The following is an 18,818-nucleotide window of genomic DNA, read 5'->3' on the forward strand; positions in this document are numbered from 1 at the left end:
ATAACGGAAATGAACTTTTGACAGTAGCGGCTAGCGAGGGTCGAGTAGCGTTCAAAAGTTGTAATGCTGGTAACAGGTTCCCTTCTACTTTAGTTACGATATTTGGAATGTTAAGGAAAAATGTAAAAAAAATTGCAAATTCGTACAAAAAATATATAGAATATATAAAATAAAAAATCACAGTAGGCAGGCATTATTAGGAAGGTAAACATTTTTGGGGTATACTTATAACCGTAACAACTTGTACAATAAATGTAGATGATTATTTATGGTGTTTGACTATGTGTCAGAAGTATTATTTTTATTTTACAAATTCCCTGTAATATAAATATGGCTGAAAATATAGTTTGTGCCAAGGTTGGGACTGGATCCCATCCTGGAAGATCAGGAAAGTCTTTTCCAAAGCCTTTTGTAAAATCCATTCCCGTCCTTGGGACTAAATATGCAGCTTATGTGCAAATCCTTAGTACGACCATGTGCATGAGCAATAAGGCCAAGTTCAGATGTTGCTGATTTTTTTGTGGACTTTTGGTAGGAATTACATAACAGTTTACAGTACAATACATGTGAATGGGCTTTTCCTAACAGAATTCAGAACATGCCTCAGATGTTTAAATCTGCAGCATGACTAATATGCTGCAGAATTGCTGCGGATATTTAGTTGCAGATTACCCCCTTTGCAATACAAAGGGTGAAATCCACTGCAAATTTGCAACAACATTTACATGTAATACAAACAGATTTTGCTACAGATTTACGGCAAAATCCGCTACAGGGAAAATATTTCTGAGCCAAAAATATGCTCTCAATGAATGTCACTTCCTTTCTCTGGTAGGTTATACATTATTCAGAATTTGAAGTTTTAGCTTGAAATATTTGTTCTACTCTTATAGGATAAAAGTTAACTATTATATTTTTTATACAAAGGAATATGCAGAAGCTACTAAAAATTATAATCTGCTATTATTGTTAATATGTGAGTGGATTTGAAGTCCACCATCTCTCACAAATAATGTAAAACAGAAAAGCTCAAATAAAAGACAGTATTTGTAAAATTTAGTAAATTCATTAAAAAAAAATGGCAACATTTTACATTTCAAATTATGGCTTTGGACCTTACTTGCATATCTAACAGTTTTCTGAATGCCAAACTTGTTGTTGTTACCTACCAATAGGGATTCATTAGGGAATAACCAGACGTGGCGTATTTTTTCCGCCACTGTCCGCATCAATGCCGCACATAATCTGCGTTGCCCTGAAATGGGCATTAAATTGATGCGGACTAGCCGTTGCGTATTGAGGTGAAAGTACTTTCCCTTCTCTCTATCAGTGCAGGATAGAGAGAAGGGACAGCCCTTTCCCTAGTAAAAGTAAAATAAATTCATACTTAACTGGCCGTTGCCTTTGTGACGCGTCCCTCTCTTGACATCCAGCCCGACCTCCCTGGATGACGCGTCAGTCCATGTGACCGCTGCAGCCTGTGATTGGCTGCAGCCATCACTTGGACTGAAACGTCATCCCGGGAGGCCGGACTGGAAGAAGAAGCAGGGAGTTCTCGGTAAGTATGAACTTCTATTTTTTTACAGGTTGATGTATATTGTGATCGGACGTCACTGTCCAGGGTGCTGAAACAGTTACTGACGATCGTTTAACTCTTTCAGCACCCTGGACAGTGACTATTTACTGACGTCGCCTAGTAACGCTCCCGTAATTACGGGTGCACACACGTAGTCACCCGTAATTATGGGTGCACACACGTAGTCACCCGTAATTACGGGAGCCTCATTGACTTCTATGGGCCTGCCCGTGCCGGAATTGTCCGCAACATGTAAACGAACCTAACGAAAAAGGTGTGGAAAGCTATGGAGAAACGTGTACGCTGCGGATTTCCGCAGCGGACTGTCCGCAGCGGAATTCCAGAGCAATTCCACCACGTCTGGTCATGCCCTTACAGTTCCCATCTCAGTCAGGGTATAGGCACACACAAAATCAAAAACATCTGAAAATACAGAGCTGATTTCAAGGAAAAACAGCTCCTGATTTTCAGATGTTTTTTTAGCAACTCGCGTTTTTCGTGGCTTTTTTTACGGCCGTTTTTGGAACTGTTGTTCTATAGAGTCAATGAAAAACGGCTCCAAAAATGTCTTATGAAGTGACATGCACTTCTTTTTTGGGGGAGTTTTTTTACGTGGCCGTTTTACAAAAGAACTGCCTGTCAGAACAGAACGCCGTTTTTCCCATTGAAATCAATAGGCAGATGTTTGGAGGCGTTCTGCCTCCGATATTTCGGCCGTTTACGGCCCCAAAAAATGGCCCAAAATAAGCCATGTGAACATACCCTCAGTGGAATAGTTATATCCACTTAGGTATTAAAGAAGTTTTACGGGGATTTTAAAAAAGAAAGAAAAAACTTTTCACAAAAGCCTGAAGCAATAATCTTCTCAATATACTTAAAATTGGAATGGTCCACCACAGTGGCAGGCAATCCTCCAGTGGGTTCAGGCTCTGACAGAATATTGGAACCCAAAGGTCCAACAGAAGACAATCCTAAAGAAATTTCCACTGGTGGGCTCAAGGAACCCCAGCCTTACCTTTAGAATTCTCCACCGTTCCCTTACTGTTGCTCCTCATGTCCCCTTCTGTTGCTCTGTTTATGTATCTATATGATGACGTGTACCTCCCGGCCCACTCATCACTGTGGTCAACATGTCACTGCAGTGGCCTGTGATGGCCAGTCCACTTACATCCTTGCACGCTCACATGCCTGTGGTAAATGGCCCAATTATTGGCAGAAAGGTAATGGTAAGCAATTCTAAGTATATTAAGAAGTTTATTATTTTTGTATCTTCGGCAGTGTAAAAAATTTTTTATATCCACGGTAAGACCAATTAACACAGGAGAGTTTCTAAAAAGGCACACCTAAACGGTACGGAAAGGTAATTATATGCATTTTTACTTTTCCAGTATTACTGTAATCATATATATATATATATATATATATATATATATATATATATATATACATATATAATATGTAGCTTAAAGTTGCACCCTAGAGAATTGAAGGCCTTTTTGATAGAAGTAATCATAAGCTGAACAAGCGTTTCTCTAACTCCAGCAATCTCTGGTTTTGCAACACGGTTGATTCGTTTTGTTCTTATTTTAATGTTATACTGTGTTCAAAAGACAAAGGAGAGATTATTTGATCAATATCTTTAATTTTGGCATGGACTTCAACCACAGGTGGTGAGACCCCAGCAGAAAATGTTTTATAAGCCCTGTTGTAGATGTAAACTAGTTCCCACATTCTTGGGTTACTTTATTTAGTAATTAAGGTATGCTGTAATAAGACTGTAATAAGAAGAATCCCTTGATGGCATGGCTGAATGCTTTACTGCACACCCAATCATACAGAAGCCTGGATATATTACAGAAACTGTGAAAGTAATGGGAAAAAAGGAAGAAAAACAAGGAACTGTCTAAGCAACACAACAGACACAATGATTAGAAAGAATACAACTGGATTATTAATATGCACAGATGCGGAAATGTAAGATTTCAGTTTATGATGATGGATTCTAATACATTCTAAGAAATGCTAAATGCAAATTTATTAAAACGTGACTGTATGTAATAATTGCATGAGAATCGATACATTTACTGACCATTTCATTAAGCAGAAATATTCACAAGTCCTTGAAGGGCATTGGAAAATATTGCATTGCAGTGACGGGTTTGGGGCATGCAGCTAACAAGCAGTTTAAGACAGAAGAAATAGGTATGATGTATAATCTTTTCTTTGAATAAAGCATCACACTTTATTTTCAGAATTTATACTCCTATATACAGTAAATAGGGCCATAGACGTATATAAAGATGGCCTATATAAAGAAATATAATGTGATTCATTCCTGATGCCCATACGTCCTCTCACCTTTGGACTCTTATCACTTGTAGATAAGACAAGCCAAATAAATATTTTCCCCCTCCATTTTTTGAAATGTAAAAAGGTTCTGCATGTTGACCCAGCCATAACCACTAACTGCAGATGCTGCATAAGCCAAAGTATAACCAAGCATTGCTTTCATTTGTGGCATCTACACAAAAATGCATCATGCTAGATCTTCTTCTGAAAGGGTTGTATAGCTGGCTACACTAATAGAATTTGCTGCTTGTCCCACATCAACCCATTTTTACTTTTAAAATCAGATAAGTTATAAAAGTAAGAATGGTGGTGGGGGTCCAACCTATGGGAACTTCGCCATTGCCAGGAACAAGGGGCTTTTAATCCCCATTTCTGTGTGTAGAGTAGGATCCAAATGCGCTGTCCCTCTCCACACATTTGAATTGGAGTGTTGGAATTAGCCAAACACACTCATTTAGCTGTTTTCAACAGCCCCATAGACTTATATAGGACATTTCGGACTATGTTGCCCACATTCTTGGCAAAATGTGGGGTCTTAGAGGTCGAACCCCAACCGTTTTTACTTTTATAACCTCTCTAATCAACAGATTGCAAAAGTAAAAGAGAGCATATTGTGGAAAAACACTTTAAAAAGAAATCAAAGTATAAGTATAATACATGAACACAACTTGTAGAATTATTCTAAGTTGAGCGTTAGGTGGAATTTATATTAATCTCTTACTCTCCACCTACCTAGGATTGGCTACTGTATTTGAGGATGGGATTGTGAGAACTCTGTATTTCTATGTCTAAAAATATACAGGTGCTGCTAGGTTGAGAAGACTTCAGCAGATATTGGAGGACATTGAAGACCGTTTTATTATTCAGAGAGTATTTGCTTAGCAATTGACACACTTGTAATGCAATATATTGCAGTAGGGTTGGCGGTGTGTCCCATGGAGCAGACTTCAAATGACTTTACGGCTGGATTCACACTGAAAACATGATTACAGTACGGGACAGTTGTCTCGCAGTGAGGCAGGGACTCCTAGCGTCGTGCATAACTATGATGCTAGGAGCCCGGCTCCTTGCAGTGTGTTCGGTCCGGGACTTGCGTCCGAAATATGTTCGTGTGAATCCAGCCTAACAAGTAAAAAAAAAATCCTGTATAAAATCAGCTTGTTCTTAAAGGGGTTGTCCACTATTGGACAACTGATGACCTATCCACCGTATAGGTCATCAGTACATGATCAGTGGGGGTCTAACACCTGGACCACGCTCCGTCAAGCCGCTCTGCCTGCCCCCAAGCACCTGACGTACATGCCGGAAGCAGTTGGCTCCGATCACTGAATAGCGGCGAACTGCCATACTGCAGCTCTGCTCCTGTCCAAGTTTATAGGAGCAGAGCAGCATTTCGGCAGCACCGCCGCTATGCTATATACGGAGCAAACTGCTTCTGGCTCCGTACTTAGCATAATGGGCCATAACATCCAGTGCCCGGAGATAGCCGGAGCGGCTTAACGGTGGATAGGTCATCAGTTGTTCAGTAGTGGACAACCCCTTTAACAGTCAAGTAATCTATCTATTTGTGGAGGCTCTGTAATAAAAGTTTTACACAAGCCTATCCTGGACCTTTTGCACAATGATGTCACAGCTTAGCAGTTTATTTGCTCTGGCGTGTGACAATGAGAAACCATTTACGCGGTAACTGACAGGGAGAGGGGAGGAAAGGAGGGGGTAGACAGGACCAAGCAGCACCTCAATCAAGATTTTTAATACAACAAAAATGTTTTGCTTTTGTATTTGAATGAAAGAAGTCTATAGCAAATAAATGAGCTTTAAACAAAAATACTTCACACAGTCATTGCATTTAAGGCTGGGTTCACACTGAGTTTTTTGCAGGAGGAAAATCTGCCTCAAAATTCCGATTGGAATTTTGAGGCAGATTTTCCTCTGCCTGCACGCCGATTTTAGCAGCATTTTTCGACCCCCCCCTTCGCGGCCATTGAGCGCCGCGGGCATAAAACGCAGTGAAATACGCTTTCTCTGCCTCCTATTGATGTCAATGGGAGGTCAAAGGTGTAAACGCCCGAAGATAGGGCATGTCCCTTCTTTTTCTCGCGAGCCGCTTGCGGGAAAAAAACGCCTCCGCCTCGCATTGAAATCAATGGGAGGCATTTCCGGCCGTTTTTTGGCATGTTTTTTGGGCGTGGTTTCCGCGTCAAAAAACTCTGTGTGAACTCCCCCTAAGGCTTCAGCATTTCTGGAAAAGTTTTATTTAACGGGAATATATTATTTAATGTGTGTGTCTTATTTAAAAACGAATTACAAATACATACTGAAACAAACTGTTGTCAATGTGATGCTGTTTTATATGCCCACAGCTTCATAAAAGAGATGTTGCCTTTCAACAGTGTATACAGTACAAACTGAAAAGTGATCTCCACTATTCAATATCACTATTGTGAGTGTACAGTGGAAAGAGTGCAATATTTCAGTATTTTTTTGAAATATAAATAGTGACATGTAGAATGGTAAAAACATAACATATATATATATATATATATATATATATATATATATACACACATAATATATTTAAAGAGCACCTGTGTTCCCCATAAAATAAACATTTTGGGACATCTTTTCTTAGAACTCTGCATTGTGCCGTTTCTCTGTTATTCCTCCTAGAGATTTATGAATAAATTGACAACTTAGTGTTAGAATTCCCATTGTCAGAGGTGTGTCCCTACTTAGTTTCACTGTCAGCACTGATTGGACAATGTCAGTTTGTGTAGGGACACACCCCCAACTGGTAACACCCAGTAATCAATTTATTTATACAGTTCTAGGAGAAATAACAGAGGAATCCTAAAAAAAAAGATGCCCCAGAATTGATATTTCATGGGGTTTACAGGTATTTACTAAGACAGAGAAGTCAGGAGAGCTGGCAGGTCCTCTTTAACATAAAATCATACTGCAACTAGAATCTTAGCATTCGAACATGGGCACAATTATAATGGGTGCAGAGGTTGTGGTCACACCTGGCCACTGCCCCATATGAGAAGACCAGTACTGTAAATGGTGCATGATAGTTTGGGGAACCCTGATACAGATTTGCATTGGAGCCCAGGAGCCTGAAGTTACGCTTTTGCTTTTAAAAGATTTCAATTTGCATGTGAATAACATTTTTAGGTGCAACATTTGGGGAGCAGCACTCGTTTGAAGTTGGGGAGCAGGATGAAAAGTTTTATTTGCTAATTTGCTAACGTGTGTGTAGCGCAGGGGTTAGAGGGGGAAGCTGCAAATGAGAACAGGAAGAAAGATCAAAGCCTGTTACTGTCACCTGTCCCCGTGTACAACCTTCCAGTGATCCCAGGGGATGATACAGGAACTTACCAATGAGAGGATATGTGCTCGGCACATCATGGAAACATTACTCTGATGCAAAATTGCATGAAGGCATCCCGAGTCTAAAGCCCTGGGTGACACTTCCACAATGTGCCAGGTCTATTGTCTACTTCAGTAAATTAATGGGTATGGTGGTCTAATATGTTTCTTTATTTTATTTGAGAATTTAGTTTTTATTTGTCAAAAGTGTGAAAATTGTCCAGTCAATTGTCAAGATAATTTTTTGCCATTAGATTCCAAGCACTTGGAGGAAGAAAAAAATGGAACAGTTGAAATGCTGTGGTCTTGCATAAGGTACTTCAAAACATACGTCAATTACTTGTAACACTTTTTAAAATGCATATAAAAATATTCAAATGAAAAATGAGACATTGCTTTTTTTTATACGAGGGCAAACAGTTATCTATCTAAGGTTATTGCAACAAAGTAATTATGTTAGAATGCCACGAAAAGGAAACCATAGATAACGTTGTATATAATGTGTCACCATAATATACTTAGTACTTTTAAACAATCCCGTCCGTCAGAGCAATTGTTCCGAATACAACAAGGCTAAATTATAACAGTCACTCTGAAATGTGTTCATTCTCCGATACATGCAATGTGCTGCACTTACGTTTCCATGACAACACAATAGTTCATTGCGATATTCAAAGTGTGACTCTCAAACTCGTATAATTGCATATCAAGCTGCTCGATAAAAAGAAAATGCAACATTTTCGGTATTTGTTGATGTGTTTAATGGCACTATTAGTACATATGCCTATACAATCAAAAGCACACTTTAGTTTTCATGCACTTTGTGGTGTACCGTTACTTTCTATTCTGGTGTCAGTTGTGTATTAGGCAAACTAGGAATATATCTAGGGCAACAATACCAAGGGAAAAATTTGTTTATAGTGCCTAGAGCACAATCACCTCTGGGACCCGCATCTATCTCTAGAACGGGGCCCCATAAACCCCATTCTAGCTTTGTCTGTTATCGCTGACTCCCGGCCACTTCCTGACATTATGGTCGTGAGTTACGAAAACTGCCTAGCTATGCTGTTTCCGTAACAACAATTCAGTTCTATGGGGCTTACGAAAACGGCGTAGCTCAGCCGACACACAGAAAGGTAGAATGGGGTTTAGGGGCCCCGTTCTAGAGATAGGGGTGAGTCCCAGAGGTGGGACCCGCATCTATCTGACATTTATGACATATCCTGTGGATATGTCACAAATGCCCCTCGTGGGAAAACCCCTTTAAGTTTTAACTAAATTGTTAAACAAGCGGATGCACATATTATAATGGTATATTTCCAATTTTTTATCTATTACAACAGAAATATCTTAAGTGTATCCGCTTGTCATGCAATTCTATTCCATTAACAAATTATCAGCCACCCATCAATTTTATGCTTTTCATTGAAATGCACATTTCGACTTTGTGAATTAAATTCCTGTTTTGCTCCATCAGCACATCATCCCCTGCTGCATTTCACAGGAAAGATGACCACTGAGCCCCAGTGCCTGACTGTGAAATAAGAACGGCCCATTCTCGAAAGGCGATAACTCAGCAGGTAACTTGCCCACTGATCTTTGGTTAGAATTGTAGGATTAGGATGAAAAGAAATGCCAGTGGTGTGCCATTAATTTCACCCAGGCTAGTCATTAATAATATGTGCTGGCAATTCAAACTCTGCAATGAGGCCCTCAACTGTGACATGTCAGTAAAATTGCTGATATATTTTAATGCGGCAAAGGGCTAATTGGGCCCCCCTCAGGCACCAGTGTAACCGATGCACCTTTTAGGGTATAAAACGTCTAAAAACTATAAACGTCTGAAAATACAGAGCTTTTTTCAAGGGAAAACAGCTCCTGATTTTTAGACGTTTTTTAAGCCACTCACAATTTCTAAAGAGTCTATGAAAAACGGCTCCAAAAAGTCCCAAGAAGTGACCTGCACTTCTTTTTTGCGGCCGTTTATTTCCGTGGCCGTTTTTTACGCGCCCGCGTAAAAAGACGGCCCGTCGGAACAGAACGCCGTTTTTCCCATTGAAATCAATGGGCAGATGTTTCGAGATGTCTGCTTCCGATTTATCGGCCGTTTTTCGGGCGTTTACGGCCCGAAAAACGGCCAAAAATAGGCTGTGTGATCATACCCTCATAGTTACACCCATGCTGGTCATGCAATAAGGACATAGGAATCTAACAAATTAATCTGTAGAAGAGTGATTTAGAATACTGGCTATAATTGAAGTGGCATGCTAACATTTAGCAAAATTATCTAATTCCTTAAAAATTTGACCACTCAGCACATTTTCACTCATCATATTTTAAGGCATCTTTTGGAGCGTAAAACGCCCACATTATGCTCCAAAATACACTTAAAATAAGCCTGCAAACCAATTCCACTTGATGTCAATGCAAAATATGCTGTGTAGGTCATACTAGTCAGATTTCACACTGCTGAATTTAAAACTGAATGTGTAAAACTGAACATGTCACTTCTTGAAGTGTTCTACAAGCGGATTTTTCCCATTTATCATTGATATTTAAGAAAATGCTTGCAAAAGTCAAAAACTTTTTTTTAAAATTTAGAGGTTGTTTTCTTTTGAAAAGGGGTTTTGCATCCTGAAAATATGGTATGTGAACATGGCCTTATAGCTCATGCACAAATACAAATCGGAGCTTGTATAAAGTCGTAACACCGTGCCATTAGCCTGCTGTACCTCAGTTTCATACAAAATCATGGCATGTTCTATTCATGCCGTATTTTTAAAGTAGTCTTCATAGGGGAAAATATCTTCATAATATGGTGATGTACATCACATGGAATAACTATAAAGCAGAAGGAACTCCGTACAGGCTCCATGCATATGAACAAGGCCTTAGGTCTAGCAGGAACATAACCCACAGCTAACGGATAGATAACGGACGAAAAAAAAATTATGTTGAGACCTTGTGCTAAAATAAAAAAAAATAAAAAAAATTCCCCATTATTTTGCACTGAATACACCATAATGACTAAGTGAAAACAGAATTTTAGTGATTTTTGCAAATTTATGAAAAACTCAAATTTCACATGGACATAAGTATTAAGACCCTTTGCTATGACACCATTTCTCTAGATCATCTTTGAAATGTTTCTACACCTTGATTCAAGTCCACTTGTGGTAAATTCATTTGATTGGACATGATTTAGAAATACACACCCCTGTCTATATAAGGTCGGTCTCACAGCTGACAATGCATATCAGAGCAAAAACCAAGCCATGAGGAGGAAATAACTGCCTGCAGAGCTCAGAAACAGGACTGTGTGGAGGAACAGATCTGGAAAAGGGTACAAAAAACATTTCTGCTGAATTGAAAGTTCCCAACAGCACAGTGGCCTCCATAATTCTTAAATGGAATTAGTTTAGAACAACCAGGACTTTTCCTAGAGCTGGCCACCCCACCAAACTTAGTAAGCGAGGGAGAAGGGCCTTGGTAAAAGAGATGACCAAGAACCCAATGATCACTCTGGCTGAGCTCTAAAGATCCTGTGTGCAGATGTGAGAAACTTCCAGTAACTTCCAACCATCACTGCAGCACTTCACCAATCCAGGCTTTATGCAGATTGGCCAGAAAGAAGCCTCTCCTCAGTAAAAGTCACATGAAAGCCTGTCTAGAGTTTACAAAAAAGCACCTAAAGGACTGTGAGAAAAAAGATTCTGTCGGTCTAATGAAACTAAGATTGAACTTTTTGGCCTCAATTCTAATCATCATGTCTGGAGGAAACCAGGTACTGTTCATCACCTGTCCAATACCATCCCTACAGTGAAGCACGGTGGTGACAGCGTCATGCTGTAGGTTTGTTTTTCAGCGTCTGGGACAGGGAGACTGGTCAGCGTTGAGGGAAAGATGAATGGAGTAAAGTACAAAGATATTATTAATGAAAACCAGATCTAGAGTGTTTTGGACCTCAGACTGGGCCGAAGGTTCACCTTTCAACAAGACAATGACCCTAAGCACACAGCCAATACAATACAGGAGTGGCTTAGAGACAACCCTGTGAATGTCCTTGAGTTGCCCAGCCAGAGCCCTGACTTGAACCAATCGAACATCTCTGGAGAGACCTGTAAATGGCTGTCCACTGACGGTGCCAATCCAACCTGACAGAGCTTGAGAGGATCTGCCGAGAAGAATAGCAGAAAATCCCCAAATCCAGGTGTGCAAACCTTGTGGCATCATACCCAGGAAGACTGGAGGCTGTTATCACTGCCAAAGGTGCTTCAACTAAGTACTGAGTAAAAGGTCTGAATACTTATGTCAATTACATTTTTTAAAGTTTTTCCTTTTCAATAAATTAGTAAAGATTACTAATATTCTGTTTTCACTTACTAACGTTCTGTCATTATGGGGTATTCAGGGCAGAATGATGGGGAAAACATGAATTTTTTTTATCTTAGCACAAGGCCTCAACATAACAAAATGTGAAAAAAGTGAAAGGGTTTCAAGAATTTTTGAAAGCAATGTTTTTATATATATATATATATATATATATATATATATATATATATATATGTATGTATGTATACACACACACACATATCACACGTATACAAGTACATAGACATTAACAAGTACCTGCAAACTAAGTTATGGTACTACTAAATAATGCAATTTGGGTCCTGCCGAGTATGGCAATTTATTTATAATTTTGCTGGTTTATAATGAAATTTTGTAGTACAATGTTTTATTTGCCTAGCATGCATTATATATGTTGTAGGAGAAAAATAAAAGATTTGATTGTAATTATCTTTAATAACATTTATTATCTTTTTCCATTTCAGTAAAATGGCAATTTAATATAGTGGGGGGAAAAACAGTAATATAAATACCTCTAATCTACAACAACATCATTTAGAAACATGTATTGAAAGATAAGAAAACACACAGAATAAGTTAGCACTGGTATTGTTTAATTCAGTTTCAAATGTTTATTAGTAAATTATACCATGTAATAGTGATCCTGCTGACTACGGTTTAGTTACTATGGTATTTGTAAAATGCAACAATAAAAACATAAATAAGATTGCTTACGCAACCGGTTCTCAGTGAAGCACATTCATTCATACATCTGACAAAATGTTATAAGCATGAATTCATTCTGATTTGTATAGATAGCTGATATATTTATCCATTTCCATATTTGTTGCTGTCTACTAGTTAAACTGTGTAAATAAGGATTGCGCTTCAGATTCAGAGATTTGAACAAGGAGGGTCTGGGGTATTAAAAATAAATGCAGAGAAAAAGCAGTGCAGTTGCCCATTCCAATGGAAAAAAAGAAGGAATCTAATAGTTTGCTATGGGTGACAGCTGCACTTTATGTGTCGAACATTTATACAAAAGGCTAAGATAGTCAAAGTGAAGCCTTTTTTCTGTTTTTGATTATTAGAAAATATTCCAGTTATCAATATGTTAAAATAAAAATTCAGCCATTTGTAAACTCATGCCTCTCCATGTAAACAATGGGGGTGCTGGTCATGTGCCAACCAAAGTAACATAATATACTGCAGTTATTTGACTTTGTCCACGTGCCAAGATTGAAAAACAGCTCTAGCATTGTACATGTGCAGCAATAGAGTTATTGGGTGGTGGAATCACATGACTTGGTCACATGATAACTGTATGTGATGTCACTTAAAATGACACAAGGCCAGTACCGCATTAAAAATCATGTTTCAATAGCTGAAAATGTGAGGCTCTATGCACACCACATTTGGCCATACAGTCCGCAGTATAAGACTGGATATTAAATAAAAAATATCCAAACATATTATACAGTACCTATAGGTTTCTATGGGGCAGACATGTGCCAAAAGTATTTCTGATCTCCACTGTTTAACCCCTTTTTTCAACACATTCAGGAGATCCATTCTCCCCTACGTCTTTTTGGATCAAAAGGGAGAGGGTAAATATTCTAAAGAAATATTAGGGAATATTTCCCCTCTCCTTTGTGATGTGATCCGATCCTCACTTTTATTTTAAATATTTATGGGAGAACAGATCTCCTGAATGTGATTGAAAAGGCTGGCTATACACATTAGATAGCTGTTTGGTCGACTGCTATTCCCCCCAATCACCCCATACACATGTACGCTCAGCTCGGCCGAGCATATATGTATTCTGAATGGAAAAAGCGGAGTAAGCCACTGCCAGACACCTCTGACAGTGACTTTTCTCCCTTAAAAACAAAAGGATTAAGCATGTCAAAATCCAACTGTCTGATGCTTTTCTACCCTAAAATCTGCTATCGGGGGGAGAGTCACACACTAGATGGTCAGTCGATTCTGCTAAAATCAGCAGATTTTGACAAAATGTATCTAATGTGTATATCCATCTTTAGAAAATAAATTTCCTCTAGATCATGAAGACATACATGTATGTTTAAATTCTTTAAATGTCTCAACATTTTATAATAATTTTAGATAAAAAAATTCCATAAGGGTCTACATCACTTAGAATATAATAACAGTCTAAATGACTAACCTATAGGAATATTGGCAACAATAAAATTCTATAATTCACTGCATAAAATGGTGGTTTCGTCATATTGTACATCAGTCCAGTTTCTTCTAAATAGGGAACTTAACTTTGTTACAGTATGAAGCTCTGGTAGGATCCAAATAAGGAAAATTAATATCATCAACCTACGACAGAAAAGAGAAAAATATGCAAGTCAGTACAAATACTAAAATAGTTACAATTATGACTCTGTATATTCATTGATAATGAATATAATAATAAAAAAAGACAGAAATTAATAATACCTAAATACTTTATCATTAACAGGTTAAATCGAATTACTTCTTATTCTATTTAACATGTTTAACATCTACTTAATATATTTCAACCATAGTATCATTTTTGAGCCAGCCGGACTCAGTCATTATAATACTTCACCTATAGGATCTGTACTTGGGTTAATAACTGCTGTTCAGTTTCAAAATGTGGTTCATAGTTTGGGTGGCCTCACTATGTATATGGGTAATGTGCTTGCTTAAAGTGTAGCTAAACGTTTGACAAACTTCTGACATGTCATAGTGACATGTCAGAAGTTTTGATTGGTGGGAGTCCGAGCACTGAGACCCCCACCAATCACTAGAACTAAGCAGCTGAAGCACTCATGTGGTCGCTCAGCCGCTTCGTATCTGTTCTACTTTTTCCGGGAAAAAATGTATCGGTGTACGGACTCAATAGAAAGTCTATGAGCCCGTACTCCGATACATTGGCTTTCCGTAAAAAGCCGAACAGACACGAAGCGGCAGAACGCTCACACTATCGCTTCAGCTGCTTCGTTCTAGCGATTGGTGGGGGTTTCTGTGCTCGGACCCCCAACAATCCAAACTTCTGACATGTCACTAAGACATGTCCGAAGTTTTTCAAATGTTCAGCTACACTTTAAGTATGTGAATATGCCCTACTAAACCGGTATAAACATATTAACACACACACACACACACACACACACAGACACACACACACACACACACACACACACACACACTGGTGGAGCTGTGTGTAGCTGCAAATTAGACTTTTTAGTTCAACATAGAGTAACCAAAAGGCAACATAAAAAAGAATAATGTCAGTAACATTTTTAGCCCTCATGCACACCGAGTTGTATGGAGTCAAGTGGCACCCATAGAATCCATGGGATAATACAGTACTTCCGTTTGACTACAATTCATATGGAGAAAAAGAGAGGTTTTTACGGTTGGATTCCATATGAAAAGAATCAAGCCATATTCCATCAGATCTCATATAAAGGCCTGGCCCCATCTGCGTCGGAGGTTCCGTAATTTTTGCAGGACAAAATAGCTCTATTTTTCCTGGCTAATGACGGAAACCAATCACTGACCAATTATGTCAATGGGTTCCAACTGGCGCCATTGGTCTTCTTTTTTCAATGGATCCAGCGCTTTTGTATTTTCATAAGGGGAACAGAATAATTAAAATTTTAGTGCAAATGTGAACAGAGCAGTTCTCCCCTAGAAGCAAAAGGAAGCACCATACACCAATATCCTACAGAGGTACACAGAGTGCCTATGGCTCCATAGTACAAACTTACTGTATAGGGAATCTGTTTTCCACCATACAAACTCCGTGCAAGAGCCCTATGGGTCTGAAGGCTCCTGGTAAAGAAGAAAGCTTTTAATGTATTTTGATTTAGTCTTTTGTTTAAGTAACTTTATATTTTTTATTTTTGTCTCGAAGCTCTGTAAACAGTAGTTTTAAAATGTGGAGATTAACTCTATGTATTTTAAATCCTTATCTGAAAGTTTTTTTTTTTTATTTAGCGTTCGTAAAAAATACTAATAGCAACAAATATAATTTCAATAATACTAGATCATTTATTATTTTTTTAGTAGTCACATTATGTCTGGGAAAAAGCAGAAATCAAGTAGGGGAAGAGCTATGTATTAAAATATAACTTCCATATAAATAAATATATATATATATATATATATATATATATATATATATATATATATATATATATATATATAGTTCAAATACATACAAGAAACACAGCACTCAATGTAGACTGGAAATCAGGCCATGTGCACGTTACCATTGTAAGGATGAATCAACTCCTTGGAATGAAATAGCAGGAACAAAGAACAAGTAACGGCACCAGGACTTCAATGCTGGGGAGATGTTGGTTTATTCACCACCAGGTGGAAAGAATGAGCAACGTTTCGGTTCACACCTCAACCTTTCTCAAGCTTGAGAAAGGTTCAGGTGTGAACCGAAACGTTGCTCATTCTTTCCACCTGGTGGTGAATAAACCAACATCTCCCCAACATTGAAGTCCTGGTGCCGTTACTTGTTCTTTGTTCCTGAGATATATATATATATATACATATATATATATATATATATATATATATATATATATATATATATATATATATATATATATATATATACATATATATATATATATATATATATATATATATATATAAAATCAAATTAAAATAAACACAAATTTTCCCGAAATTTGTTCAGGGCCGATTCTATCGACTGTCTGATTTGATCCGAATACAGTCCTAGAGGAAATCAGAAAGTCTAACAGGGAAATTTGGGCACTTTGATATTGTTTTTTTGTATCTCCTCTTCTCCCCTCTTACTTTAACTCCCATTTTTGGTAGCCATCATATTTTTGGATTTCGCTGAATCTTTCAGGAAAATTCGGACCAAATTCGATTTGCTCATCTCTATTTGTGGTTGAAATAAAAAGAGAATTTATGTTCAAACCATCATTCCTTGAATAATCTGCAGTTGCTTTTACTAGAACGTTAGTTATATCTCGGTGATAATATTGGAGCTTGCAAGACAAAGGAATAATGAGCCTGTAGTGGATATCCCCACCTTCCGTTTGGTAGCAGTGAGTTTGATGAGACTAATTTCTACTAAGCCTGCCTGACAAAACCAAGCTAAATAAGAAATGTATTGCTATCTAGGCTTTTCTAAAAAAAAAAACTGACTCGGGCTTTGGACAGGGGCTAAAGCTTTAACTGACCAGTACTGAGAAGAGTAAAGTATGGGCGTGAGTTTTGCCGGCCAAACCAGCTTCTTCAGAGACAGGGCGTTCAGAATTGCTAGTTTTTAAAGGTCAATTCCTTTTTATTAGTAATTAATTAATACTAACAATAATTCTACGTATGCCTTTTTATATCAATCATTGTAACTTCGAAAACTGCTGGCTTTCTAATGAAAAATGCATTAAAATAATATTTTAAAAGTTACCATCATAATGAAACGTAAAAAATATGTTTAATAATAATAGAAACAACAACAATAATCATAATAGGAGTAATAAAATAAATATTTTTGTTTAACCTATGTTATATAAATCCTTTCACTGTCAAGATTATATCGTCTAATATATGTCACTTTACAAAGTCTTATACGCTAAGGGAGAATTAATAAAATATTATTTTAGAAGATTTACCATCTTATCTGAAAGCACACAGACAAACAGATGCAAATTCTTCTGAAACAGAGGCTTTTATCTGCAGTTCATCATCATCATCATCATCATAAGAGTCATTTTTCAAATAAATAATATAAAATACGCTGCTATGGTGACACTACGGTATATGGATATGTTTTTATTTTAGAAAATGCCAAGGTATTAGAGAACATAATGTAAACAGTCTTTTATAGAGATTATCATGATCGCTGAATGACAAGAGCCATAACTAATGGATTTAAACAGATACCAGGCCACTACCATTTATGGAGAGCTAAACAAGAAGCCTGATGTGCGATAGATATGTTAATGGAAATTATTAGAAATATAGTGCTTATCTGACGGCATCCATAGTATCAGTTGTTCTATGTTTGTAATCAAAGACATGGAAGGTGTTTTCTTATCACGCAAAAAGCTTTTTATGTGAAATTTCATGTTAAACCTTTAAGATTAATGTGACATTTTAACAACTTACCCTGAAAAAAAAGTAGTTACCAATCTTTAATAGTCTTCTCACACATCCCTTGGGGGAACGCCAATCCATTAACACCATGGGCCATGTCCAACAAACTAAAGCTCATGAATTGGAATTTGTAGACAAGATGCATTAAACAAAACAGAATAATTATCTGTTTTCTACTGTCAGTCACCAAAAATGTCACTTTTATGGAGTTCCGATAAAGAAATCTAGAACATGTCTATGCAATATAATAACCTTTTGAAGTCGGTAATAAAACCGAAAAGCTAAATTTTCAGTAGCCTGCACTGGGCTTCTAGGATAAATAATATGGATTAAGAATGAGTACTATTAATCTATATTGTCAATTTGTTTTCGTAGATCACAGTTTTACCATATACAATAAAATTGTATTTTCGAGCTACGTTTTTCCCCCAGCTCCTTTATAGCCCCTACATACAATTGTGTTTCCCTATACGAGCAAAGTTTTTTTTCCAGCTCCTTTATAGCCCATATGTACAATCGTGTTTTCCTATATGAACTACTTTTTTTAAGCTCCATTATAGCCCCTACAGTGACAAGAACCACTATATGCACTAGCGGATTGCATAGACTACTAAACTGTAATAAGATTCTAGTTTTGGAGGCTCTGTCTTTTGGATATACAACAGGTATTAAATGCAATATACATTTGTTACATATTTATACTATATGCAAAATAATACATACAAGTCTTTGTTTCTTTTTTAAAGGGATCGTGAAAACTAGACAAAACTTTTCTATGCCCTGTCACAGGGGGGTCACCAATTCATTTGATTGGGTGCTATGTATATCTTATCAAATGGGAGAGACTAGACATGGACCGCACATCCACTGTATACTATGATCAATTGCGGCTAGGCAAAATATTTAAATATGAACGAGAGGTTCTTTGTAACATTTTGATCAAATTGTATGCAAGCCCAATTGCCACTTCACGGCAACCTCTTAAAAGTGGGTCCTCCTGCAGAGGGAGCAACCCAGAGGCCCAAAAGCACCC

At 37.6% G+C, this 18,818-nt stretch overlaps 1 long non-coding RNA gene across 1 annotated transcript in view; it reads right to left on the minus strand.

Annotated features, from left to right (window-relative positions):
* Positions 1 to 18,818, minus strand: part of LOC142745358 (uncharacterized) — a 224,810-nt gene that overhangs the window by 151,478 nt on the left and 54,514 nt on the right. The window contains exon 2 of the long non-coding RNA XR_012881684.1: positions 13,830 to 13,990. This is a non-coding gene — a long non-coding RNA (uncharacterized LOC142745358). The remainder of the gene's footprint in view (positions 1 to 13,829; positions 13,991 to 18,818) is intronic.

Source organism: Rhinoderma darwinii, chromosome 1 (assembly GCF_050947455.1).
Source record: "Rhinoderma darwinii isolate aRhiDar2 chromosome 1, aRhiDar2.hap1, whole genome shotgun sequence".
Lineage (NCBI taxonomy): Eukaryota > Metazoa > Chordata > Amphibia > Anura > Rhinodermatidae > Rhinoderma > Rhinoderma darwinii.